The sequence below is a fragment of the Pleurodeles waltl genome, chromosome 7 (assembly GCF_031143425.1).
Source record: "Pleurodeles waltl isolate 20211129_DDA chromosome 7, aPleWal1.hap1.20221129, whole genome shotgun sequence".
NCBI classification, from domain to species: domain Eukaryota; kingdom Metazoa; phylum Chordata; class Amphibia; order Caudata; family Salamandridae; genus Pleurodeles; species Pleurodeles waltl.
Window position 1 is genome coordinate 75,576,255 of NC_090446.1, and position 27,769 is coordinate 75,604,023.

The following is a 27,769-nucleotide window of genomic DNA, read 5'->3' on the forward strand; positions in this document are numbered from 1 at the left end:
TGCTTTCAGGCTTTGCCATTAGTAATCTTCACCTGGGTCCAGAGACTTGATACTGCTACCTGGATTAGCCTGCATGATCCCTGCTGAGACCCACTGGGAAAGTGGGGAGCTCACAACCGTGCCCTTACTGCACCAAAACACAAATTAAGGCCTGATTTAACGGAATTCCACATGCAAACATACATACATCCTGGAATTGCCTTAACAGGTGAGGAAAAATGATGGCCTTCAAGACTGCATTCTTTATCATCACATTCACTTGGAGAGTGCACTTGATTTGAACTTGAACACAATGACTCCTGGTCCTGTGATCATCCAACTTCTCCAGCTTCTTCACGCAAGAACTATACTGCGAGAGGCACGGAAAAAGAGCTACCCCTTCCATCAAGATGGTGCGATTATTCACATTCTGGGCAACTACTCCTTAAACACCATTGTGGAGAGAAAAAGCACCTTGGCTTTATATTCACAACTAAAATTCTGGAACATCAAGCACAGCCTGCTAGGATCAGCCATAGTTATCATGACAACAGATGGTGGAACTACCAAATACGATGATCTGGAAGACTTTCAAAAGATTTTAGATTCCTACGTGCACACTTGTATGGAAACATCAGCAACAGATGACACAGTATACGTTCACCCTCGGACTTACCATGCACTTTGAAACAGTAGGGGAGCTCTTTTACTCAGACCTACTTCCATTCAGACAGGGAGAGCTACCACATGAGTGGACTGTGAACACTTTGTCAAAAGAGAAGCACCAATTTAAATCACTCCTGAAGAAAAATGTGAAGGGACAATAGCCCAGCCTCCTTGACCCTAAGATCTATCCTCTGAAGCATCATTTGCCAATAGTCGCAATTGCACCCTAACTTGTTACCAAGAATGAATAGGGTCCCACACCTAGATGGTCATTATGAGTTTGGCGGTCTTGAGACCGACATGTTGCAGATGGCGATGAAGACCACCATATTATGGCCACAACGGTGATCCGTCCTCAACACCACCACTTCACCGCCAATGTGGTCTGACCGCCATCAGAGGTGGTAGGCATCTCTAGGCCGCTGCGGACCAAATCACTGCTGACCCTATTATGAGACAGAAGACTTCCATGGTTTCCGCCGCCGTTGCACCGCCACGGAAACCCTGGCGGTCCCCATTGTATGTATGGGAGGGAGACATGCACAACACCTTATTCGGCTGTGATTCACACATACAACACACCTAACATACATACATGTCCCCCACCCCGAAACGCTTGCACCCACACCGCAATTACAGTCACAGCCGCACATACATTTTTTACATTACGTGCAACACACACACATACACACCTGACAGATGTGGACCCAGACACCCTGAAAACGCAGCCCATGCACACTGACACCCCAACACAACAATGGGCCTACCTGCTCCCGAAGCCCGACACCACACTTGCAGCGTTTCCTGTGTTGCGAGTGCGCCGGGTCACACTGCCAGCGCTTTTCTGCCTTTGAAAGGCCGCCGTGCTGATTTGTGGTTCGTAATATGGAGGGCAGGATGTTGTTGGCGTGCCGGTGGAGGTGATGGGACCGCGTATCTCTTGCCTCCGTTCGGCCTGGTGGGGCCGGATTTGTGGCTGTTTTCTGACTGTTTTGTGGTTATGACTCATAATTCGGCAGTGGGTTAACCGCATCTGCGGCCGTCTTTCGGTGGCCGCCAGCACAGTGGTTTTCGAAACCATCCAACTTACTCCCTGTTGACAAATGCCATCTGTTGCGCTGATCTTTGAGTGGTGATGACAGCACAGATTTAGCTGGTTTTCACTCTCCACACTCTCCCTCCTAGTAACAGTATTCCAGCTCCTCAGTTTTCTGAGATACCTTAGTAATTTACAAGAGGTGATGTACTCATTCTAAGTCACTCAGTCTGCTACAGTCATCTTACTGGATTGGTGCAGGATACTGAGATAAATTCACACTAACTCCCTCTTTCATGCTTACCATAGAGTTAATAGTTCAGAGCTCACTGGGCTCAGGGAATGGTGAACCACCCTTGGACACCAAACATAGAACATCCCTAGTTATTGGTAGAGATACCCCTTGACCCTGATCATTCCACCCAAAAGTACACCCACCCTTTTATCATCACTCACAATGTCCTCCCTTTATAACTACTGGGTACATCTTAGAATCTCCCAAACTGAAGTCAACTAAAAAGAAATTCCTCTAACCTAAATCAGCCCGTACCCCCAAACCACATTAACCAACCAATTCATGGATACACCATATGACACCATCACTGAATGTCAATAGGCTTTCTCATTATATTAAAAGGAAAACATATAATTATTTGAACATGAAACACCCAGATGTTATATTGCTCCGGGAGACACACTTATCAGTGGAGTAATGGGGTGAACTTAGAAGTGACTGGGTGGGAAATGTTAAAACCAGCAAGCGCACACAAAACCCTGTATCCCAGAAAAGAGATGCAACACTCTGCTCTGGGGTGGGTAGTGTAGAGATACTGATTGGTAAATCTCTACCCTATAAATTAGTAAAACATGGTTCCACTTACAGGGTAGGTTTGTGTTTGCCAAACCTAAAATCTTAAACACAGAACTGATCTAAGCTCCATATCATCACCAAACATCAGAAAGAAGTATTTTCTATCCAGACACACAAGGATCTTTACAGAATTTGGTTCTACAAAACTGGTAGTGCTCATAGCCTGGAACCCCAATCTAAATTCTCTTTTAGACAAAACAGGTCCAGGGGATAGGAGTATTGACAGTGACAGGACAATCTTACAAGATGTCTTGGGCGACCGACCAAAGTCTTACTGATACTTCCCACTACTGAACTCAACAGAGGCATACAGCACATCAGCCTGTATTAACTACTTCTTGACTATACTATGGGACTACTCCAAATAGCTCCTTGCCACATACTAGGAGATGAACTGTCAGAGCACTCGATGGTGCAGCTAAGGTTAGACCTGGGCCATATGCCACCCCTCCCAGAATTAAGAATACAAGCCAGAAAATAAAGCCTACTTGTACTTTGTTACAATCACATATATGAACACACCAAGTAGACAATGAATCCTCGGTTTCCTTAGCATACATTTTATGGGCTGCCAGCAAAGCAACATGTGGGGGTCTCATGATGGGCGACTCCACCAGGAACTAACAAACCACTATTGTGGAACACAAAATACTCAGGTCAAGTACCCTACTAGGCAGCTGTGGAAGAAAAATACCACTCTGAGAAACCTAAACAGTAAATTTGTCAGTAATGCTTTTAACTCAGTCCTGGTGCTTGCCTCGTCGGGTTCAACTGCCATAGAACCCCTCTCAAGGAATACATCTATGAACACCACAAAAGTTGGAGGGAGCACTCAAAATACCATTTAATCCTTAATCACTCTATCAAATAAAAAATGTATTAATTGTCAACATCAATAGTTTGTGATATTGTAGGAATGTTCCAGTCCTTATGGGATTCATCCAATAATTCCTATCCCAGTCATTCTACATATAAAAAATTCATGATTTTATTCTTCAATGTCAATTTCCACTAGTCACTATCAATTTACCAGCCCAGACAACGTGTTTCATCCCTTAAAGGGAATTAATCAAGGCTGCAAATAAAGACATGCAAAAATATTTGGTATTTAAAAACATATTCATCTCATCTATAAAAAGATTAATTTATAACAGAAGACAATAATGGGATCCAAAACTTCCTAGTAAATCGATGAAAGTCTCTATTCGCATTCATAACAACCTCACTATTGTCCAGTATCATTTTGTCACATTGACAGCATTTAGTATTGTTAAAATATAATAACACATAGCCGTCAGTCCAGGGGAGACGTTGGAAACTGCTAGAAGCAGCAAATTCTAAATATCCATTACCACACCCTGTGCACGCAACAGGGCCACAGGCAATTGATGGGTAGCAAAATTGTGCTTCTGATCAAAGACAGGCCTATCTGTCCATGGGATCTAGAATCGTAAAATCAGCAGCATGTTTTTCCAAAATGTGCCTTGACATCTCTTTACACAAAAGAGCAATGGCACATTCCTTGTTTTGGAATAACCCAGGGGCTAACATAGAAGAATAATAAGTGCAGGAAAATTGAGTCAATCACTAGCTATTGCAATGTAGACTTGAAGAAACTGGTGTGGAGGGAATGTGCCTTCAATGGTTTAAAGCTACCTCTAATCCGCCCTATCAATCCACGCTAAAGAAGTTCGGGCATGGAGTACCACAGGGTTCTGCCTTTAACCCCATTTTATTTAACATTTATATCTGGCCTCTGTTAAAGCAAATCACGTCCTTTGGGATCTTTTTTGTGAATTATGCTGATGACACTTATTGTATCTAATGAGAAAAAGAACCCAAAGTCCATCCAGAGCTTCCATTCCTGTATAGGTGAAATATCTCAAATTTAATAAAGAAAAAACAAGTTTCGATGCTGTCCCAGTGCCAGCTACCCCAGAGAACTGCCAAAATGTGTTTGGCCAGGGACAAACACTGAGATTGTTAAGCCTGCACAGTCAGTGTGAAATCTGGGTGTCCTGCTGGATGATAGACTGTCCCTCGAAAAGCATATCAGCGAGACTGTAGCCACTTGCTTTGGCCTCCTGAGAAACCTGAGGAAAATTGTTCTTTTTTTACCATTGTCTGCACACAGATGAACAGTGCAAAGCAGAATTTTGAGTAGACTAGATTATTGCAATGCGCTGATGTTGGGAGTTCCAGACTACCTTCTTAATAGACTATTTAGGATGCAAAAACTGGTAGCTAAGCTAGCCCTGAATCTAATCAGAAGGAACTCTGCATCAGCAGCATTGAGAGCACTGCACTGGCTGCCTTTGAAGGAATGTATCAAGCTCAAGGCCCTGTGTATGGTCCACAGAGCTATAAATGTTATAGGCCTAGTCTTGGTACAACAAATGTTCACCTACTGTCATCCTAGGAGGTCTCTGAGGTTCACCAAAGGGGCCCCTGCACTGCCCATGCATTTGGTCTGGGCACTGCAGGGCCCCCATGGCCTGCACCATTGCAATGTTCACTGTCAGCTTTGCAGATAGTGAACATTGAGATGGAACTGGGGCACCCTGCTGGCTACAGCATTGCCGCCGGCTCAATTACGAGCCAGAGACAAGGCTGTAGCCTGTTTCGCTCTAGGCAAGTAGGTGGAAACTCAGGGTTCCGCCCGCTGATCTAGCGGGAAACTTTGCCTGACCGAATGGGACCGGCCGGGAGGTAGCCTGTGTGGCAGCGACTTCCCCGTCTGAAGATCGGTTGACAAACTCATAATGACCCCCAAAGTGTTGTATTGTGATTTACACTTGTGGTCTGCATTGGATTGAATCACAAAGTAATGCAAAACTGAGCAATACCTTGCCTTTTATTAGTTTAAATCAAGGGGACGTTCCACGGGTGTAACAATCCATGACACAAACCAGGGGGAACACAGGAACTCACCCACTGCCATCAGGAAGGAAGGTACAGCAGTCAGAGAAAGAATGAATAAAATACCAATGATATAGTTAAATGCCCCCAGAGCATGGACCTCCACCTCAGGACAGCAGCCTGAGCCACAGTGGTACACGTCTTCTGTAAATGCAGAAATGTATCATACAAATGTCACCTTGGGTGCACAACTTCTGTGCCCCAGTAAAAAGTGAGTGAGTTCTGGGGACCCTGAAATATATATACTATAAATCTATTTAAGGTCAACATTAAGCAATATGCTTGTCCACTTCAGGGTCACAGAACATTGTTTGACTTTTTTGAAAAGGGGGACCAATTTTGTTTTTAAAATGATATTCCTAATAGTGCTTTTATGTTGCTGGTTATGTTTTTTCCTTGTTCCCATACCAATATATTTGAAAGGATATACAAAGCCTGCATGAAAAGGTGCAAGCAATGACCTTTCACTGCCATTTTACACTGCACCAGGTCACTTATAAGTCACCCCTTTGGCAGGCCTTCCAGCCCAGAGGGCTGGGTGCAAAGTACCTGCGTGTGATGGCACCCCTGCACTAGCAGAGGTGCCCCCACAAACTCCAGGCCCATTTTCCAAGACTTCATGAGTGCGGGGATGACCTTTTATGCGTGTATTGAACATAGGTCAATACCTATGTCCAGCTACATACTGGTAACTCAGAATATGCTCATGTTTGGTATCACACATGTTGGAATCATACCACAATGCTTTTGCAATCATTGGTTGTATGATCCCATGCACTCTGGGGGCTCCTTAGAGGCCCCCCAGTATTGCCATGCCAGCCTTCTAAGGTTTTCCAGACAGCCCCAGCTGCTGCCACCTCACAGGCAGGTTGCTACCTTCCTTTTGCTTGATCTGATCAAGCCCAGGAAGGCAGAACAAAGGATTTCCTTTGGGAGAGGGATGTTACACCCTCTCCCTTTGGAAATAGGTGATACAGGCTAGGGAGGAGCAGCCTCCCAAAGCCACTGGTAATGCTTTGAAGGGAACATTTGGTGCCCTCCTTGCACAAACCAGTCTACACCGGTTCAGGGACCCCAAGTCCCTGCTCTGGCGCGAAACTGGACAAAGGAAAGGGGAGTGACCTCTCCCCTCTCCATCACCACCCAGGGGTGGTGCTCAGAGCTCCTCCAGAGGGTTCTTGGGTTTTGCCATCTTGGAAACAAGGTTGGCAGGGAACCCTGGGAGCATCTGAGTGGCCAGTGCAGGCAGGTGATGTCAGAGCCCCTCTAGATAGGGGGTCACTCAGCTAGGTGACCAATCTCCCTCTTAGGGCTATTTGGGGTCTATCTCCTGGGTGTTTCCTTAGATTCGGATTGCAATAATCCAGCAGGATTCCTCTGCATCCTCCACTTTGACTTCTCACTGAAGAAACCACAACTGGACCCTCCAGTAACTCTACAAGCTGCAGCAAAGAAGCAAGACGCCTTCTGCAACAGTGTATCTCTGGCTCCTACCAGCAACTGCAACTGTATTCCAGTTGTTCATCCTCTGAGGACAGCCTGTCTTCAACCTGCACCAGATGAATGAAGGAATCTCCCTTGGGTTGAAGGAGTCACTTCCCTGCTTCTGCAGGCACCATCTGCAATGACGACCATTGGGGTGGATCCCCTCTCCTTTTGAGCTGCGTGGATCATGCATCACGGATGGTGGACTGAAATGGTCCCGATGGTCCTCTCTTCCAACTGTTCAACTTTGGTGGAGGTAAGAGCTTGCCTCCCCACGCAAGGCAGTACCCCTGTGCTCCATGTTTTTTGCAGCTGCCAAGGCTTGTTGGCATCCTTCCATAAAGTTCTTTGTGCATTTTGTAGCTCCGGCCTCCAGCAAACTATCCTGTGACACACAGTTTCCTCCATGCTGTGGGACTTCTGTGTGCACTGCCTGGTCTGCTGTGGACTCTCTGAGTGGCTAAGAGCCCCCTTGGACTTCCCCTCCTGGGTAGGGTCTACCTGGTCCTTCCTTGTCCCGGGCAGTGCCATTTTCCGCTAACCGCAAGCTTTGCAGGTGCCAAGGTGTGTTGGCAGACTTCAGTGACGCAAACCAGACTGCTATCTTCCATCCAGCATGGGACATCATTTGCACCAATCAGGAACCAAACTCTGTCTTCTTTGGTGCAATCCTGAGTTTTCTTCTTGACTGGTGGTTCTTCTTTTGCACCTTCATCTGGGTTAGCAGGGGCTCCTGTTCTTCCTGGACTCTTCTGAGCTTCTAGGATTTGCTCCCCTTCTTCCACAGGTCTTCTTGTCCAGGAATCAACTGTCGGTGTCTTGCAATCTCTTGTGTTTTTTGCACAATCCTTCTTCTCATTTCTGTGTGAATTCTGGGAAAGTTACTGTACTTTACTCCTGCTTTCCTGGGAACTGGGATGGGTTCTAGTACTTACCTTTGGGGTGTTATAGTTCTCCCCGCACCCCTCTACACACTACACTTGCCTAGGTGGGGGACCAACATTCACATTCCATTTTCTTAGTATATGGTTTGTGCTCCCCCAGGCCCATTTCTGACTATTGTGAATTTCACTATTTTTGTGCCTATTTCTGCATACTAGTGTATATAAGTTATGTATTACTTACCTCCTAAGGGAGTATAGTCTCTATGGTATTTTTGGTATTTGAGTCACCAAAATAAAGTACCTTTATTTCTGTAACACTGAGTATTTTCTTTCATGTGTGTGAGTACTGTGTGACTACAGTGGTATTGCATGAGCTTTGCAGGTCTCCTAGATAAGCCTTTGCTGCTCATCCACAGCTACCTCTAAAGAGCCTGGCTTCTAGACACTGACTACTCTACACTAATAAGGGATACCTGGCATAAGGTGTAAGTACCATAGGTACCCACCACACACCAGGCCAGCCTCCTACACATATTATCCCCAGTCCCATAATAGGGAGATTCAAGTTTGCTAGATTGAGAAGGAGGTCAACCCCTTTGAAGTGCCCCAATATGGAGTTTTAAAGTTTGCTCAAGTTAAAAAATAGTCTTTTTCAAGTTAATCTCAAGCAATATATGACAAAAGCTGTGAATACTGAAAAATTCCACTCTGATCTGTAAATTAGTCTTTCCACTAACCTCATGGTATTCTCTTGTGGTATGATCTTACAATAGGAATCTATATCAAAATTCACCATGATCTGTGGACTTGGACCAAACTTCATGTCTTTCAACAGGTCTAGCATTGTTATAGTTTCTTTCACAAATGTGGATATTTGTCTCACGAGGTGTTATAGAAAAAAATATCCACAATATGTTATTTACAAATCTACCTGCATAGATCAATGCCTCCACCTCTCCTATCTTTTATGGGAGATGATTGTCGTACATGTAAATGAAGAAGTTACTTAGCTTCAGTCACACCTTACCTATTATAGACTCTATCTAGCTTAGACTATTACCCAGACATCAGAACTGGATCCTGAAAATCCTGAGCAGTACCCCTGTGTGCCAATAGGTGGTGTTGTTCGGCTCCATGTTTGCATCGTCTGCACCAAAGTGGTGTGTGCAGTGCCTAATAATTCTCACCCCAGCACTCTGACATCAGATTATTTTTGCAACCTTTCACACTAAAAGCGAAGAGCTGCAAAGGTTGCTGATGTACTGGTGTGGGGCTCAGAAAAGTAACCCAATGCAGAAAACGGATTGCAAAGTGGGGGAGGATCAACAATGAATCTGCACCTAGATAGAGTCCCAGATAAGTCATTACCAAAGGTACGTAACTTATTCATCTGATAGGGGCTTCCAGCCATAGCTTCCTTAGTTTAGATTTGATACCCAAGCAATACCTGGGTTGTGAACAGATCAGACAAAAACGTCCTGCAGGACTGAATGGGCAAAGTGTCCAACACAACAAACCTGACTGTCCAGACAGTAGAGCTTGGTGAACGTGTGCCCAGAATCCCATGTAGCTGCCTGACAGATGTCCAGAACTGGGACTTCATGAGTTAACTCAGTGGTCGCAGCATTTGTTCTGCTGGAATGAATGCGCAAGCCCTAACGCGGCTGCTTCTTGGCCATTGCATAACAGATGTTTATGCAAAGGACTATCCATAGTGAGATGGTCATTTTCTGCACAGCCTTTCCTTTCTTTGCCCCAATGTACACAATGAAGAATTGATCGTCCACCTGAAAATCTTTAGATAAATATTTGTTGAATGAAAACTCTCTTTTTGTGTCCAGACCGTGGAGTCTGTCCTCCACTTTGGAATAGTGATCCGGAGCAAAGAAGGTAGACAAGTGATATTTTGGCCCAAATTAAAGGGTGTCACTACCTTGGAAGGAAGGAGGGCCAAGTTCCTAGAATCTTTTTATCTGGATGGGATGTTGTATAGAGGGGATGCACTGAGAGTACCTGCAGCTCTCTAACTTTCCTGGCCGATGTTATGGCCACCAGAAACGCAGTTTGATTGTGAGCAAACAGAGAGTACAGTTGTGTACCATCTTTTGGGGGACACACATCAGAAAGGTCATGACCAGACTGAGATCCTGCTGGGGCATAATTAATTGTTGTGGGGGGAACAGATGATGGTGTCTGTTCGCAAAATGAGTCACAATGGGTGAGTTGAACAAATAAGGTTGGTCTGGCAACCACAAAAAAAGCTGAAAAGGCTGAAAAATCAATTGTGACAGTGCACAAAAGCAGAGCAAAAAAAGAACAAACATCAAAACTTGGGATAAGGATGCAAAGAGAGGATCAGCATACTTGGAGGCACATCATGTTACAAATTTGTCCCAGGAGCTGGCACTTACCGTCTTTGTGGAGCGATGCATGGCTATCAGAATAACATTGCTGACTTTAGGAGAAAGGTCAAATGCTGTCAACTGCTGCTACTCAATCTCCAAACATAAAAACAGAGTATGCACAGGTTAGGGTGCAGCCCCCTGCCCTGCTGCTACAACAGAAGCTCCTCCAGAAGAGTCAACATGATCGAATGAATGCTATTCATGCTCAGGAGTTCAGGATATCAAACTGTCTATGTCCAATCTGTGAGCTACAACAGTGGCTTGAGCCCGATGGTTTTTGAGTTTCTTCAGAACTCTCAGTGGGGGGTGGTTTGCCCGAAAGGCACACAGGAGGCATGAGCTCCAATCTTGACAAGTGAGTGCCACCTTGAAAACATCAGCGCACAGAACTGCTGACATTGCGTGTGCTCAGCGGTGGCCAACAGATCAAACCAAAGCTTTCTCCAATCTCGTAAGAGCCCTTGCATCACCTCTGGATGGAGATGCCATTCTTAATCTGTTAGGCATTGATGGCTGAGTATATTTAATCTACCGTTCAAAGACCCCACCAGATTTTAAACCACCAGGGAAATGCCCTGACATTTCAGCTATGTCCAGAGATGCAGAGCCTATTGACACAGACCTCATGACTTCAACCCGCCCTGTTTAATGCAGTACCACATGATAGGGGCGTTATCTGCGAAGGAAGAAAGGCTTTCAATGCCAGACTGATCACCCACAGCTCCAAAATTTTGATTTGGAGCCAGATTCCACCTGATGCCAAAGTCCTCTGATCTCCACCTCTCCCAGATGGCAGCCTTATCCCAAGAGTGATGAGTCTTTCAGCACAGTCAGCTCTGCTTGAGAAAGGGAGCAGGGTCTACCACTGAGCCAATCGCTGTTTGTTATCCACCACTGTAGGTCTTTTGAGGTTTCCTCCCAGATCTGGAACAGGTCAGAGAGATTCCTCTGATACTGAGCCCACTGGGACTACAGATACCATTGAAGAGAATGCATTTGCCAATGGGCATGCATCATTAGCAGGATGCAGAAGGCCATGAGGCCCAACAGCCTCAGAGTCAGTCTTACCAAAATCCAGGATAGAGGCTCAAACATCAGAATCATAGCCCGAATATAGGGTGTCATTATGACACCAGCGGACGGCGTTAATATGGAGGAAAGTACTGCCAACAGGCTGGCGGTATTTTTCTCCATATTAAGACATTGGCGGTATGGCTAAAGCCAAACTGCCAATGTACCACACCGACCGCCACAGCAGTAACGTCCGCCGGGTTGGAGACTTCATTCTCCAGCCCGGAGGCCTGCCTGCAGGATTATGACCCTGCCTACCGCCATTGTTTTCGTGGCAACCTTACCACCACGAAAACTATGGCAGTAGACACTATCAGTGATAGGGAATTCCTTCTCTGTCGCTGATAGGGGTCTTCCCCGCCCCCTCCCCCTCCACAGATTCTCCCCACGCCCTTTCCTCTCCAGACCCCCTTTATACCCGCACCTTCATTCACACACGCACACACGCATACACACACTCATTGCCACATTCATCCATGCATGCATACATTCATTCACACACACTTACACACATACAAGCACACACGCATTCACACAACACAACATACATGCACTTGCACATTCATACATGAACACATACAGTACGCAACACACTCCCGCCTACACACACGCACAGACATACACACCCCCCCACACACACAACACTCTCCACCCCCTCCCCTGTCAGAGCACCCGACTTACCTGTTGTCAGGGGGTCCTCCGGCAGGAAACGTGACGGGGTGCTGATGCCACCAACAGCGTCCGCCAGCAGAACACCGCCAGGCCCTATCATGAGTCATGATACGGTCAGCGGCGGTCTACTGGCATGGCGCTGCTGCTGGCAGCGCCACCACCTTACCACCATCCACCGCCACGGACACAGCCGGTTTTCTACCATCCTTCTGGCAGAAATCCGGCTGTGGTCATCATACTGTGGACGGCTGGTAGCCGCAGCGACGGTCTTTTGGTGGCCGTCGCCGCTGCAATAGGCGGTTTTTACTGCTGGGGTCAAAATGACCCCCATAGTGTGCTAGCCATTCAAGAGGACAGGCCTGAAACTGCACTCTACACAGAACAGCTCTAATGAAACAGAGCATCTGAGAGGGAGTCAAGGTGAGACTTCAGCACATTGATCATGAACCCCAGTGAGTGCAGGAGGTTCATCTTAGTCTGGAAGTGGGAGAGAACTGCCTGGTGTGAACCTGTCTTCAACAGCCTGCAGTGGAGTTAGGGGAAGACTGGAACGCCTGACCTCCTCCAACACCTTTGGTAAACACCCGAGGAGCAATGCTAAGACACCAGGGGAGCACAGTGAACTGATAATGCTTGTGGTCCACCAAGAAATGGATGTTGTAATGCCTGTTTGCAGGCACAACAGAAGGATGGAAGTAGGTGTCCTGACAGTCCAGTGCTACCATTCAGTTTGTAGGGTTGAGGACAGACAGATTCTGAGCCAATGTGAGCATCTTAAATTTCTCCTTCTTCAGGAAGAAGTTGAGAAGGTGCAGGTCTACAATAGGATTCAGGTCTCCATTCTTCTTAGGCAGCAGAAAGTAGCAAGAATAGCAACCACAACCTACTGATGACGGGACTCTAGCAATGGCTCCGTTGGCCAAAAGAGCACTTCTTGACAGATGAAGGAGATATGGTTTTCCATCAGCCTGTTGTGAGAGGATGGCATGGGTGGTGGGGTCTTCAGAAAGGGGAGGAGTAACCCCGCTGGACAATTTTATAAAACCCACTTACATGGTGTTATTGACTGCCACTGGTGCAGGTGATGGCGAATCCTGCCTTCCACTTAATGCCCATGATGGTTTGAGGGCAAAATAAAGGGGGTTGGAGGCTGCCGGGAGCAGCAGACTGGCCCATCCTCCGGCTGGACGCCCCAGACGGTCTGTGTGAACTATGCCCGGACCACAAAAAGGCTGGGATACCTGTTTTCCAAAATGTGCCTTGACATCTCTTTACACAAAAGAGCAATGGCACATTCCTTGTTATGGAATAACCCAGGGGCTAACATAGAAGAATAATAAGTGCAGGAAAATTGAGTCAATCACTAGCTATTGCAATGTAGACTTGAAGAAACTGGTGTGGAGGGAATGTGCCTTCAATGGTTTAAAGCTACCTCTAATCCGCCCTATCAATCCACGCTAAAGAAGTTCGGGCATGGAGTACCACAGGGTTCTGCCTTTAACCCCATTTTATTTAACATTTATATCTGGCCTCTGTTAAAGCAAATCACGTCCTTTGGGATCTTTTTTGTGAATTATGCTGATGACACTTATTGTATCTAATGAGAAAAAGAACCCAAAGTCCATCCAGAGCTTCCATTCCTGTATAGGTGAAATATCTCAAATTTAATAAAGAAAAAACAAGTTTCGATGCTGTCCCAGTGCCAGCTACCCCAGAGAACTGCCAAAATGTGTTTGGCCAGGGACAAACACTGAGATTGTTAAGCCTGCACAGTCAGTGTGAAATCTGGGTGTCCTGCTGGATGATAGTCTGTCCCTCGAAAAGCATATCAGCGAGACTGTAGCCACTTGCTTTGGCCTCCTGAGAAACCTGAGGAAAATTGTTCTTTTTTTACCATTGTCTGCACACAGATGAACAGTGCAAAGCAGAATTTTGAGTAGACTAGATTATTGCAATGCGCTGATGTTGGGAGTTCCAGACTACCTTCTTAATAGACTATTTAGGATGCAAAAACTGGTAGCTAAGCTAGCCCTGAATCTAATCAGAAGGAACTCTGCATCAGCAGCATTGAGAGCACTGCACTGGCTGCCTTTGAAGGAATGTATCAAGCTCAAGGCCCTGTGTATGGTCCACAGAGCTATAAATGTTATAGGCCTAGTCTTGGTACAACAAATGTTCACCTACTGTCATCCTAGGAGGTCTCTGAGGTTCACCAAAGGGGCCCCTGCACTGCCCATGCATTTGGTCTGGGCACTGCAGGGCCCCCATGGCCTGCACCATTGCAATGTTCACTGTCAGCTTTGCAGATAGTGAACATTGAGATGGAACTGGGGCACCCTGCTGGCTACAGCATTGCCGCCGGCTCAATTACGAGCCAGAGACAAGGCTGTAGCCTGTTTCGCTCTAGGCAAGTAGGTGGAAACTCAGGGTTCCGCCCGCTGATCTAGCGGGAAACTTTGCCTGACCGAATGGGACCGGCCGGGAGGTAGCCTGTGTGGCAGCGACTTCCCCGTCTGAAGATCGGTTGACAAACTCATAATGACCCCCAAAGTGTTGTATTGTGATTTACACTTGTGGTCTGCATTGGATTGAATCACAAAGTAATGCAAAACTGAGCAATACCTTGCCTTTTATTAGTTTAAATCAAGGGGACGTTCCACGGGTGTAACAATCCATGACACAAACCAGGGGGAACACAGGAACTCACCCACTGCCATCAGGAAGGAAGGTACAGCAGTCAGAGAAAGAATGAATAAAATACCAATGATATAGTTAAATGCCCCCAGAGCATGGACCTCCACCTCAGGACAGCAGCCTGAGCCACAGTGGTACACGTCTTCTGTAAATGCAGAAATGTATCATACAAATGTCACCTTGGGTGCACAACTTCTGTGCCCCAGTAAAAAGTGAGTGAGTTCTGGGGACCCTGAAATATATATACTATAAATCTATTTAAGGTCAACATTAAGCAATATGCTTGTCCACTTCAGGGTCACAGAACATTGTTTGACTTTTTTGAAAAGGGGGACCAATTTTGTTTTTAAAATGATATTCCTAATAGTGCTTTTATGTTGCTGGTTATGTTTTTTCCTTGTTCCCATACCAATATATTTGAAAGGATATACAAAGCCTGCATGAAAAGGTGCAAGCAATGACCTTTCACTGCCATTTTACACTGCACCAGGTCACTTATAAGTCACCCCTTTGGCAGGCCTTCCAGCCCAGAGGGCTGGGTGCAAAGTACCTGCGTGTGATGGCACCCCTGCACTAGCAGAGGTGCCCCCACAAACTCCAGGCCCATTTTCCAAGACTTCATGAGTGCGGGGATGACCTTTTATGCGTGTATTGAACATAGGTCAATACCTATGTCCAGCTACATACTGGTAACTCAGAATATGCTCATGTTTGGTATCACACATGTTGGAATCATACCACAATGCTTTTGCAATCATTGGTTGTATGATCCCATGCACTCTGGGGGCTCCTTAGAGGCCCCCCAGTATTGCCATGCCAGCCTTCTAAGGTTTTCCAGACAGCCCCAGCTGCTGCCACCTCACAGGCAGGTTGCTACCTTCCTTTTGCTTGATCTGATCAAGCCCAGGAAGGCAGAACAAAGGATTTCCTTTGGGAGAGGGATGTTACACCCTCTCCCTTTGGAAATAGGTGATACAGGCTAGGGAGGAGCAGCCTCCCAAAGCCACTGGTAATGCTTTGAAGGGAACATTTGGTGCCCTCCTTGCACAAACCAGTCTACACCGGTTCAGGGACCCCAAGTCCCTGCTCTGGCGCGAAACTGGACAAAGGAAAGGGGAGTGACCTCTCCCCTCTCCATCACCACCCAGGGGTGGTGCTCAGAGCTCCTCCAGAGGGTTCTTGGGTTTTGCCATCTTGGAAACAAGGTTGGCAGGGAACCCTGGGAGCATCTGAGTGGCCAGTGCAGGCAGGTGATGTCAGAGCCCCTCTAGATAGGGGGTCACTCAGCTAGGTGACCAATCTCCCTCTTAGGGCTATTTGGGGTCTATCTCCTGGGTGTTTCCTTAGATTCGGATTGCAATAATCCAGCAGGATTCCTCTGCATCCTCCACTTTGACTTCTCACTGAAGAAACCACAACTGGACCCTCCAGTAACTCTACAAGCTGCAGCAAAGAAGCAAGACGCCTTCTGCAACAGTGTATCTCTGGCTCCTACCAGCAACTGCAACTGTATTCCAGTTGTTCATCCTCTGAGGACAGCCTGTCTTCAACCTGCACCAGATGAATGAAGGAATCTCCCTTGGGTTGAAGGAGTCACTTCCCTGCTTCTGCAGGCACCATCTGCAATGACGACCATTGGGGTGGATCCCCTCTCCTTTTGAGCTGCGTGGATCATGCATCACGGATGGTGGACTGAAATGGTCCCGATGGTCCTCTCTTCCAACTGTTCAACTTTGGTGGAGGTAAGAGCTTGCCTCCCACGCAAGGCAGTACCCCTGTGCTCCATGTTTTTTGCAGCTGCCAAGGCTTGTTGGCATCCTTCCATAAAGTTCTTTGTGCATTTTGTAGCTCCGGCCTCCAGCAAACTATCCTGTGACACACAGTTTCCTCCATGCTGTGGGACTTCTGTGTGCACTGCCTGGTCTGCTGTGGACTCTCTGAGTGGCTAAGAGCCCCCTTGGACTTCCCCTCCTGGGTAGAGTCTACCTGGTCCTTCCTTGTCCCGGGCAGTGCCATTTTCCGCTAACCGCAAGCTTTGCAGGTGCCAAGGTGTGTTGGCAGACTTCAGTGACGCAAACCAGACTGCTATCTTCCATCCAGCATGGGACATCATTTGCACCAATCAGGAACCAAACTCTGTCTTCTTTGGTGCAATCCTGAGTTTTCTTCTTCACTGGTGGTTCTTCTTTTGCATCTTCATCTGGGTTAGCAGGGGCTCCTGTTCTTCCTGGACTCTTCTGAGCTTCTAGGATTTGCTCCCCTTCTTCCACAGGTCTTCTTGTCCAGGAATCAACTGTCGGTGTCTTGCAATCTCTTGTGTTTTTTGCACAATCCTTCTTCTCATTTCTGTGTGAATTCTGGGAAAGTTACTGTACTTTACTCCTGCTTTCCTGGGAACTGGGATGGGTTCTAGTACTTACCTTTGGGGTGTTATAGTTCTCCCCGCACCCCTCTACACACTACACTTGCCTAGGTGGGGGACCAACATTCACATTCCATTTTCTTAGTATATGGTTTGTGCTCCCCCAGGCCCATTTCTGACTATTGTGAATTTCACTATTTTTGTGCCTATTTCTGCATACTAGTGTATATAAGTTATGTATTACTTACCTCCTAAGGGAGTATAGTCTCTATGGTATTTTTGGTATTTGAGTCACCAAAATAAAGTACCTTTATTTCTGTAACACTGAGTATTTTCTTTCATGTGTGTGAGTACTGTGTGACTACAGTGGTATTGCATGAGCTTTGCAGGTCTCCTAGATAAGCCTTTGCTGCTCATCCACAGCTACCTCTAAAGAGCCTGGCTTCTAGACACTGACTACTCTACACTAATAAGGGATAGCTGGCATAAGGTGTAAGTACCATAGGTACCCACCACACACCAGCCCAGCCTCCTACACATATTATCCCCAGTCCCATAATAGGGAGATTCAAGTTTGCTAGATTGAGAAGGAGGTCAACCCCTTTGAAGTACCCCAATATGGAGTTTTAAAGTTTGCTCAAGTTAAAAAATAGTCTTTTTCAAGTTAATCTCAAGCAATATATGACAAAAGCTGTGAATACTGAAAAATTCCACTCTGATCTGTAAATTAGTCTTTCCACTAACCTCATGGTATTCTCTTGTGGTATGATCTTACAATAGGAATCTATATCAAAATTCACCATGATCTGTGGACTTGGACCAAACTTCATGTCTTTCAACAGGTCTAGCATTGTTATAGTTTCTTTCACAAATGTGGATATTTGTCTCACGAGGTGTTATAGAAAAAAATATCCACAATATGTTATTTACAAATCTACATGCATAGATCAATGCCTCCACCTCTCCTATCTTTTATGGGAGATGATTGTCGTACATGTAAATGAAGAAGTTACTTAGCTTCGGTCACACCTTACCTATTATAGACTCTATCTAGCTTAGACTATTACCCAGACATCAGAACTGGATCCTGAAAATCCTGAGCAGTACCCCTGTGTGCCAATAGGTGGTGTTGTTCGGCTCCATGTTTGTATCGTCTGCACCAAAGTGGTGTGTGCAGTGCCTAATAATTCTCACCCCAGCACTCTGACATCAGATTATTTTTGCAACCTTTCACACTAAAAGCGAAGAGCTGCAAAGGTTGCTGATGTACTGGTGTGGGGCTCAGAAAAGTAACCCAATGCAGAAAACGGATTGCAAAGTGGGGGAGGATCAACAATGAATCTGCACCTAGATAGAGTCCCAGATAAGTCATTACCAAAGGTACGTAACTTATTCATCTGATAGGGGCTTCCAGCCATAGCTTCCTTAGTTTAGATTTGATACCCAAGCAATACCTGGGTTGTGAACAGATCAGACAAAAACGTCCTGCAGGACTGAATGGGCAAAGTGTCCAACACAACAAACCTGACTGTCCAGACAGTAGAGCTTGGTGAACGTGTGCCCAGAATCCCATGTAGCTGCCTGACAGATGTCCAGAACTGGGACTTCATGAGTTAACTCAGTGGTCGCAGCATTTGTTCTGCTGGAATGAATGCGCAAGCCCTAACGCGGCTGCTTCTTGGCCATTGCATAACAGATGTTTATGCAAAGGACTATCCATAGTGAGATGGTCATTTTCTGCACAGCCTTTCCTTTCTTTGCCCCAATGTACACAATGAAGAATTGATCGTCCACCTGAAAATCTTTAGATAAATATTTGTTGAATGAAAACTCTCTTTTTGTGTCCAGACCGTGGAGTCTGTCCTCCACTTTGGAATAGTGATCCGGAGCAAAGAAGGTAGACAAGTGATATTTTGGCCCAAATTAAAGGGTGTCACTACCTTGGAAGGAAGGAGGGCCAAGTTCCTAGAATCTTTTTATCTGATTGGGATGTTGTATAGAGGGGATGCACTGAGAGTACCTGCAGCTCTCTAACTTTCCTGGCCGATGTTATGGCCACCAGAAACGCAGTTTGATTGTGAGCAAACAGAGAGTACAGTTGTGTACCATCTTTTGGGGGACACACATCAGAAAGGTCATGACCAGACTGAGATCCTGCTGGGGCATAATTAATTGTTGTGGGGGGAACAGATGATGGTGTCTGTTCGCAAAATGAGTCACAATGGGTGAGTTGAACAAATAAGGTTGGTCTGGCAACCACAAAAAAAGCTGAAAAGGCTGAAAAATCAATTGTGACAGTGCACAAAAGCAGAGCAAAAAAAGAACAAACATCAAAACTTGGGATAAGGATGCAAAGAGAGGATCAGCATACTTGGAGGCACATCATGTTACAAATTTGTCCCAGGAGCTGGCACTTACCGTCTTTGTGGAGCGATGCATGGCTATCAGAATAACATTGCTGACTTTAGGAGAAAGGTCAAATGCTGTCAACTGCTGCTACTCAATCTCCAAACATAAAAACAGAGTATGCACAGGTTAGGGTGCAGCCCCCTGCCCTGCTGCTACAACAGAAGCTCCTCCAGAAGAGTCAACATGATCGAATGAATGCTATTCATGCTCAGGAGTTCAGGATATCAAACTGTCTATGTCCAATCTGTGAGCTACAACAGTGGCTTGAGCCCGATGGTTCTTGAGTTTCTTCAGAACTCTCAGTGGGGGGTGGTTTGCCCGAAAAGCACACAGGAGGCATGAGCTCCAATCTTGACAAGTGAGTGCCACCTTGAAAACATCAGCGCACAGAACTGCTGACATTGCGTGTGCTCAGCGGTGGCCAACAGATCAAACCAAAGCTTTCTCCAATCTCGTAAGAGCCCTTGCATCACCTCTGGATGGAGATGCCATTCTTAATCTGTTAGGCATTGATGGCTGAGTATATTTAATCTACCGTTCAAAGACCCCACCAGATTTTAAACCACCAGGGAAATGCCCTGACATTTCAGCTATGTCCAGAGATGCAGAGCCTATTGACACAGACCTCATGACTTCAACCCGCCCTGTTTAATGCAGTACCACATGATAGGGGCGTTATCTGCGAAGGAAGAAAGGCTTTCAATGCCAGACTGATCACCCACAGCTCCAAAATTTTGATTTGGAGCCAGATTCCACCTGATGCCAAAGTCCTCTGATCTCCACCTCTCCCAGATGGCAGCCTTATCCCAAGAGTGATGAGTCTTTCAGCACAGTCAGCTCTGCTTGAGAAAGGGAGCAGGGTCTACCACTGAGCCAATCGCTGTTTGTTATCCACCACTGTAGGTCTTTTGAGGTTTCCTCCCAGATCTGGAACAGGTCAGAGAGATTCCTCTGATACTGAGCCCACTGGGACTACAGATACCATTGAAGAGAATGCATTTGCCAATGGGCATGCATCATTAGCAGGATGCAGAAGGCCATGAGGCCCAACAGCCTCAGAGTCAGTCTTACCAAAATCCAGGATAGAGGCTCAAACATCAGAATCATAGCCCGAATATAGGGTGTCATTATGACACCAGCGGACGGCGTTAATATGGAGGAAAGTACTGCCAACAGGCTGGCGGTATTTTTCTCCATATTAAGACATTGGCGGTATGGCTAAAGCCAAACTGCCAATATACCACACCGACCGCCACAGCGGTAACGTCCGCCGGGTTGGAGACTTCATTCTCCAGCCCGGAGGCCTGCCTGCAGGATTATGACCCTGCCTACCGCCATTGTTTTCGTGGCAACCTTACCACCACGAAAACTATGGCAGTAGACACTATCAGTGATAGGGAATTCCTTCTCTGTCGCTGATAGGGGTCTTCCCCGCCCCCTCCTCCTCCACAGATTCTCCCCACGCCCTTTCCTCTCCAGACCCCCTTTATACCCGCACCTTCATTCACACATGCACACACGCATACACACACTCATTGCCACATTCATCCATGCATGCATACATTCATTCACACACACTTACACACATACAAGCACACACGCATTCACACAACACAACATACATGCACTTGCACATTCATACATGAACACATACAGTACGCAACACACTCCCGCCTACACACACGCACAGACATACACACCCCCCCACACACACAACACTCTCCACCCCCTCCCCTGTCAGAGCACCCGACTTACCTGTTGTCAGGGGGTCCTCCGGCAGGAAACGTGACGGGGTGCTGATGCCACCAACAGCGTCCGCCAGCAGAACACCGCCAGGCCCTATCATGAGTCATGATACGGTCAGCGGCGGTCTACTGGCATGGCGCTGCTGCTGGCAGCGCCACCACCTTACCACCATCCACCGCCACGGACACAGCCGGTTTTCTACCATCCTTCTGGCAGAAATCCGGCTGTGGTCATCATACTGTGGACGGCTGGTAGCCGCAGCGACGGTCTTTTGGTGGCCGTCGCCGCTGCAATAGGCGGTTTTTACCGCTGGGGTCAAAATGACCCCCATAGTGTGCTAGCCATTCAAGAGGACAGGCCTGAAACTGCACTCTACACAGAACAGCTCTAATGAAACAGAGCATCTGAGAGGGAGTCAAGGTGAGACTTCAGCACATTGATCATGAACCCCAGTGAGTGCAGGAGGTTCATCTTAGTCTGGAAGTGGGAGAGAACTGCCTGGTGTGAACCTGTCTTCAACAGCCTGCAGTGGAGTTAGGGGAAGACTGGAACGCCTGACCTCCTCCAACACCTTTGGTAAACACCCGAGGAGCAATGCTAAGACACCAGGGGAGCACAGTGAACTGATAATGCTTGTGGTCCACCAAGAAATGGATGTTGTAATGCCTGTTTGCAGGCACAACAGAAGGATGGAAGTAGGTGTCCTGACAGTCCAGTGCTACCATTCAGTTTGTAGGGTTGAGGACAGACAGATTCTGAGCCAATGTGAGCATCTTAAATTTCTCCTTCTTCAGGAAGAAGTTGAGAAGGTGCAGGTCTACAATAGGATTCAGGTCTCCATTCTTCTTAGGCAGCAGAAAGTAGCAGGAATAGCAACCACAACCTACTGATGACGGGACTCTAGCAATGGCTCCGTTGGCCAAAAGAGCACTTCTTGACAGATGAAGGAGATATGGTTTTCCATCAGCCTGTTGTGAGAGGATGGCATGGGTGGTGGGGTCTTCAGAAAGGGGAGGAGTAACCCCGCTGGACAATTTTATAAAACCCACTTACATGGTGTTATTGACTGCCACTGGTGCAGGTGATGGCGAATCCTGCCTTCCACTTGATGCCCATGATGGTTTGAGGGCAAAATAAAGGGGGTTGGAGGCTGCCGGGAGCAGCAGACTGGCCCATCCTCCGGCTGGACGCCCCAGACGGTCTGTGTGAACTATGCCCGGACCACAAAAAGGCTGGGATACCTGTTTTCCAAAATGTGCCTTGACATCTCTTTACACAAAAGAGCAATGGCACATTCCTTGTTATGGAATAACCCAGGGGCTAACATAGAAGAATAATAAGTGCAGAAAAATTGAGTCAATCACTAGCTATTGCAATGTAGACTTGAAGAAACTGGTGTGGAGGGAATGTGCCTTCAATGGTTTAAAGCTACCTCTAATCCGCCCTATCAATCCACGCTAAAGAAGTTCGGGCATGGAGTACCACAGGGTTCTGCCTTTAACCCCATTTTATTTAACATTTATATCTGGCCTCTGTTAAAGCAAATCACGTCCTTTGGGATCTTTTTTGTGAATTATGCTGATGACACTTATTGTATCTAATGAGAAAAAGAACCCAAAGTCCATCCAGAGCTTCCATTCCTGTATAGGTGAAATATCTCAAATTTAATAAAGAAAAAACAAGTTTCGATGCTGTCCCAGTGCCAGCTACCCCAGAGAACTGCCAAAATGTGTTTGGCCAGGGACAAACACTGAGATTGTTAAACCTGCACAGTCAGTGTGAAATCTGGGTGTCCTGCTGGATGATAGTCTGTCCCTCGAAAAGCATATCAGCGAGACTGTAGCCACTTGCTTTGGCCTCCTGAGAAACCTGAGGAAAATTGTTCTTTTTTTACCATTGTCTGCACACAGATGAACAGTGCAAAGCAGAATTTTGAGTAGACTAGATTATTGCAATGCGCTGATGTTGGGAGTTCCAGACTACCTTCTTAATAGACTATTTAGGATGCAAAAACTGGTAGCTAAGCTATCCCTGAATCTAATCAGAAGGAACTCTGCATCAGCAGCATTGAGAGCACTGCACTGGCTGCCTTTGAAGGAATGTATCAAGCTCAAGGCCCTGTGTATGGTCCACAGAGCTATAAATGTTATAGGCCTAGTCTTGGTACAACAAATGTTCACCTACTGTCATCCTAGGAGGTCTCTGAGGTTCACCAAAGGGGCCCCTGCACTGCCCATGCATTTGGTCTGGGCACTGCAGGGCCCCCATGGCCTGCACCATTGCAATGTTCACTGTCAGCTTTGCAGATAGTGAACATTGAGATGGAACTGGGGCACCCTGTTGGCTACAGCATTGCCGCCGGCTCAATTACGAGCCAGAGACAAGGCTGTAGCCTGTTTCGCTCTAGGCAAGTAGGTGGAAACTCAGGGTTCCGCCCGCTGATCTAGCGGGAAACTTTGCCTGACCGAATGGGACCGGCCGGGAGGTAGCCTGTGTGGCAGCGACTTCCCCGTCTGAAGATCGGTTGACAAACTCATAATGACCCCCAAAGTGTTGTATTGTGATTTACACTTGTGGTCTGCATTGGATTGAATCACAAAGTAATGCAAAACTGAGCAATACCTTGCCTTTTATTAGTTTAAATCAAGGGGACGTTCCACGGGTGTAACAATCCATGACACAAACCAGGGGGAACACAGGAACTCACTCACTGCCATCAGGAAGGAAGGTACAGCAGTCAGAGAAAGAATGAATAAAATACCAATGATATAGTTAAATGCCCCCAGAGCATGGACCTCCACCTCAGGACAGCAGCCTGAGCCACAGTGGTACACGTCTTCTGTAAATGCAGAAATGTATCATACAAATGTCACCTTGGGTGCACAACTTCTGTGCCCCAGTAAAAAGTGAGTGAGTTCTGGGGACCCTGAAATATATATACTATAAATCTATTTAAGGTCAACATTAAGCAATATGCTTGTCCACTTCAGGGTCACAGAACATTGTTTGACTTTTTTGAAAAGGGGGACCAATTTTGTTTTTAAAATGATATTCCTAATAGTGCTTTTATGTTGCTGGTTATGTTTTTTCCTTGTTCCCATACCAATATATTTGAAAGGATATACAAAGCCTGCATGAAAAGGTGCAAGCAATGACCTTTCACTGCCATTTTACACTGCACCAGGTCACTTATAAGTCACCCCTTTGGCAGGCCTTCCAGCCCAGAGGGCTGGGTGCAAAGTACCTGCGTGTGATGGCACCCCTGCACTAGCAGAGGTGCCCCCACAAACTCCAGGCCCATTTTCCAAGACTTCATGAGTGCGGGGATGACCTTTTATGCGTGTATTGAACATAGGTCAATACCTATGTCCAGCTACATACTGGTAACTCAGAATATGCTCATGTTTGGTATCACACATGTTGGAATCATACCACAATGCTTTTGCAATCATTGGTTGTATGATCCCATGCACTCTGGGGGCTCCTTAGAGGCCCCCCAGTATTGCCATGCCAGCCTTCTAAGGTTTTCCAGACAGCCCCAGCTGCTGCCACCTCACAGGCAGGTTGCTACCTTCCTTTTGCTTGATCTGATCAAGCCCAGGAAGGCAGAACAAAGGATTTCCTTTGGGAGAGGGATGTTACACCCTCTCCCTTTGGAAATAGGTGATACAGGCTAGGGAGGAGCAGCCTCCCAAAGCCACTGGTAATGCTTTGAAGGGAACATTTGGTGCCCTCCTTGCACAAACCAGTCTACACCGGTTCAGGGACCCCAAGTCCCTGCTCTGGCGCGAAACTGGACAAAGGAAAGGGGAGTGACCTCTCCCCTCTCCATCACCACCCAGGGGTGGTGCTCAGAGCTCCTCCAGAGGGTTCTTGGGTTTTGCCATCTTGGAAACAAGGTTGGCAGGGAACCCTGGGAGCATCTGAGTGGCCAGTGCAGGCAGGTGATGTCAGAGCCCCTCTAGATAGGGGGTCACTCAGCTAGGTGACCAATCTCCCTCTTAGGGCTATTTGGGGTCTATCTCCTGGGTGTTTCCTTAGATTCGGATTGCAATAATCCAGCAGGATTCCTCTGCATCCTCCACTTTGACTTCTCACTGAAGAAACCACAACTGGACCCTCCAGTAACTCTACAAGCTGCAGCAAAGAAGCAAGACGCCTTCTGCAACAGTGTATCTCTGGCTCCTACCAGCAACTGCAACTGTATTCCAGTTGTTCATCCTCTGAGGACAGCCTGTCTTCAACCTGCACCAGATGAATGAAGGAATCTCCCTTGGGTTGAAGGAGTCACTTCCCTGCTTCTGCAGGCACCATCTGCAATGACGACCATTGGGGTGGATCCCCTCTCCTTTTGAGCTGCGTGGATCATGCATCACGGATGGTGGACTGAAATGGTCCCGATGGTCCTCTCTTCCAACTGTTCAACTTTGGTGGAGGTAAGAGCTTGCCTCCCCACGCAAGGCAGTACCCCTGTGCTCCATGTTTTTTGCAGCTGCCAAGGCTTGTTGGCATCCTTCCATAAAGTTCTTTGTGCATTTTGTAGCTCCGGCCTCCAGCAAACTATCCTGTGACACACAGTTTCCTCCATGCTGTGGGACTTCTGTGTGCACTGCCTGGTCTGCTGTGGACTCTCTGAGTGGCTAAGAGCCCCCTTGGACTTCCCCTCCTGGGTAGAGTCTACCTGGTCCTTCCTTGTCCCGGGCAGTGCCATTTTCCGCTAACCGCAAGCTTTGCAGGTGCCAAGGTGTGTTGGCAGACTTCAGTGACGCAAACCAGACTGCTATCTTCCATCCAGCATGGGACATCATTTGCACCAATCAGGAACCAAACTCTGTCTTCTTTGGTGCAATCCTGAGTTTTCTTCTTCACTGGTGGTTCTTCTTTTGCACCTTCATCTGGGTTAGCAGGGGCTCCTGTTCTTCCTGGACTCTTCTGAGCTTCTAGGATTTGCTCCCCTTCTTCCACAGGTCTTCTTGTCCAGGAATCAACTGTCGGTGTCTTGCAATCTCTTGTGTTTTTTGCACAATCCTTCTTCTCATTTCTGTGTGAATTCTGGGAAAGTTACTGTACTTTACTCCTGCTTTCCTGGGAACTGGGATGGGTTCTAGTACTTACCTTTGGGGTGTTATAGTTCTCCCCGCACCCCTCTACAAACTACACTTGCCTAGGTGGGGGACCAACATTCACATTCCATTTTCTTAGTATATGGTTTGTGCTCCCCCAGGCCCATTTCTGACTATTGTGAATTTCACTATTTTTGTGCCTATTTCTGCATACTAGTGTATATAAGTTATGTATTACTTACCTCCTAAGGGAGTATAGTCTCTATGGTATTTTTGGTATTTGAGTCACCAAAATAAAGTACCTTTATTTCTGTAACACTGAGTATTTTCTTTCATGTGTGTGAGTACTGTGTGACTACAGTGGTATTGCATGAGCTTTGCAGGTCTCCTAGATAAGCCTTTGCTGCTCATCCACAGCTACCTCTAAAGAGCCTGGCTTCTAGACACTGACTACTCTACACTAATAAGGGATACCTGGCATAAGGTGTAAGTACCATAGGTACCCACCACACACCAGGCCAGCCTCCTACACATATTATCCCCAGTCCCATAATAGGGAGATTCAAGTTTGCTAGATTGAGAAGGAGGTCAACCCCTTTGAAGTGCCCCAATATGGAGTTTTAAAGTTTGCTCAAGTTAAAAAATAGTCTTTTTCAAGTTAATCTCAAGCAATATATGACAAAAGCTGTGAATACTGAAAAATTCCACTCTGATCTGTAAATTAGTCTTTCCACTAACCTCATGGTATTCTCTTGTGGTATGATCTTACAATAGGAATCTATATCAAAATTCACCATGATCTGTGGACTTGGACCAAACTTCATGTCTTTCAACAGGTCTAGCATTGTTATAGTTTCTTTCACAAATGTGGATATTTGTCTCACGAGGTGTTATAGAAAAAAATATCCACAATATGTTATTTACAAATCTACATGCACAGATCAATGCCTCCACCTCTCCTATCTTTTATGGGAGATGATTGTCGTACATGTAAATGAAGAAGTTACTTAGCTTCAGTCACACCTTACCTATTATAGACTCTATCTAGCTTAGACTATTACCCAGACATCAGAACTGGATCCTGAAAATCCTGAGCAGTACCCCTGTGTGCCAATAGGTGGTGTTGTTCGGCTCCATGTTTGCATCGTCTGCACCAAAGTGGTGTGTGCAGTGCCTAATAATTCTCACCCCAGCACTCTGACATCAGATTATTTTTGCAACCTTTCACACTAAAAGCGAAGAGCTGCAAAGGTTGCTGATGTACTGGTGTGGGGCTCAGAAAAGTAACCCAATGCAGAAAACGGATTGCAAAGTGGGGGAGGATCAACAATGAATCTGCACCTAGATAGAGTACCAGATAAGTCATTACCAAAGGTACGTAACTTATTCATCTGATAGGGGCTTCCAGCCATAGCTTCCTTAGTTTAGATTTGATACCCAAGCAATACCTGGGTTGTGAACAGATCAGACAAAAACGTCCTGCAGGACTGAATGGGCAAAGTGTCCA